Here is a 1797-nt window from a genome sequence, read left to right as displayed (position 1 = left end):
CACCAAAGGTGGCAGAGCACAGAGTACTAAGGAATCTAGTGTGTGTCAAAGTGCCAAAGTGTCAGGTCAGGTCATCTATGGGTGAATGCACCGGAGCAGCTCGTTGCTGCATCCACTTTGCTGTGTCCACCTCTGTCTGGCCATCCCCCAAGCAGATGACTGGCCCATCATCATCTCGTTTGAGAAACAACTCATGTTTTAAAGTTTCATGGCCGATATCACAGTATGGATTTTGGCCGGTGGAGTGTGCGAGGTCTGTGGCTGAGCGGTTGCTCGTGTTGAGGTGGAGCGACACCACCTGGCAAAGTTTTTCAAATTTTCCACAATTTCTGCACTGTTGTCACTGGGCAGGGCACTTTGTAGCTCTGGAGTCGTGCCTGGTGGACCACAGTTGCTGTAATGCAGTGTGGACCATGTGGGGTGTTGCTGCGTATTTTGTGCTGCGAAATCTGTTCCCGTTGGTGTGAGTTTGCCGAATTCCCTGAACTGTCGTCTGAAGTTGTAACAGGTGAGATTTTTCTGGTAATTTATTGTGCACTGTGGAAAGCTGCTTCCATTTGACTGGCTATCTTGATGGCCTGAGTCAACGTTAGGTCGTCACATTCGAGCAAGTCTCTCCTCACTTCTGCACTTCATGTTTTCTCAGTCAGCTGATCTCAAATCATCTCATCGTGCAGTGTTCAAAACTTACAATGAAGTGGTAATTCTCTCAATGCAGACACATATTTGGAGAAATGATCACCAGGCCACTGGCCCTGTTGTCGGAATTTGAATCGTCGAATGAGGGCGCTCTGAGTGGCTCCAAAATGTGAAGCAAGTGTGGTGGTGGGTTCAGAGAAGGTGGACGCAGGGTCCAGCGTTAAGGAAACTTTGTGGACACAGGGCCCCACAAACTTGGGCTCAGTTATAGCTTCCTTCCAAGAAAAGAACCTGATATTAAGAAATTGTGCAGAGTTGTTGGAGGAAACTTTCAATGGAGTCCCTTTAGAAGTCCTGAGGATAATTCAAAACTGCAAATGCAAGAAACACTCCAGTGCTTATCCTCAACAACTAAAACGATTTTCCATGACACTGCAGTTCAACTCAGCAAAGGCATATCACAATGTGAGAGAGACATTTATCATGGCCATGCCCCATCGTCGTCAAATCAGGTCGTGGTACAGTGGTGTAAATGGAGATCCTGGCTTCACAAAATCAGCATTTCTTGCCCTTCAAGCACAGACCAAGGACAACATGTCTATTTATCAATACATGTCTATTTATCTACATTTTCAATAATGGCGACTGCTAATTTGCATATTAATGAGATAAATTTAAATGATATTAAATTTTAAGTTTGTTTATCATGACCAGTGACCCTAAAAACATGGGTGTGGACACCTCACCATGCTATTTGGATGCTTACTTTTGGAGATATAAAGAAAAATAGTAATTTTGAAAATGGCCACCACTAATTTGCATTTTTATGGGTTTCTCCAAAAATGCTCAAGGGTGCCAGAGTAGCATCAATTGGAATATTCATTCAGATGGTCTGATGATAAAAAAAAGCAGAAAAACATTGTGCGGACCCTAGTGCACGCTTTTCTGGCCAACGCTCGGACTATTGCGCCAGGGCCCAGATAAGCGACAGGTAAAGTGGTCCAATTTTGAATGATGTGGCGGTTATGTGGTGCCGTGTTTTTTATAATGGTTTGCGTTTGGGTCCGCATTAAACTAATCCAGTTTGAAGATCTTGTCCATGGTCGATTGAAGCAATCGAAGGAATCAAGTGAATTAAATTGAAATGAATGAGAGAAT

Source organism: Eptatretus burgeri, chromosome 12 (genome assembly GCF_056783735.1).
Source record: "Eptatretus burgeri isolate ZD-2024b chromosome 12, Ebu_testis_v1, whole genome shotgun sequence".
NCBI lineage: Eukaryota > Metazoa > Chordata > Myxini > Myxiniformes > Myxinidae > Eptatretus > Eptatretus burgeri.
The sequence above is the reverse complement of the archived record's forward strand: the minus strand, read 5'-3'. Positions refer to the sequence as shown.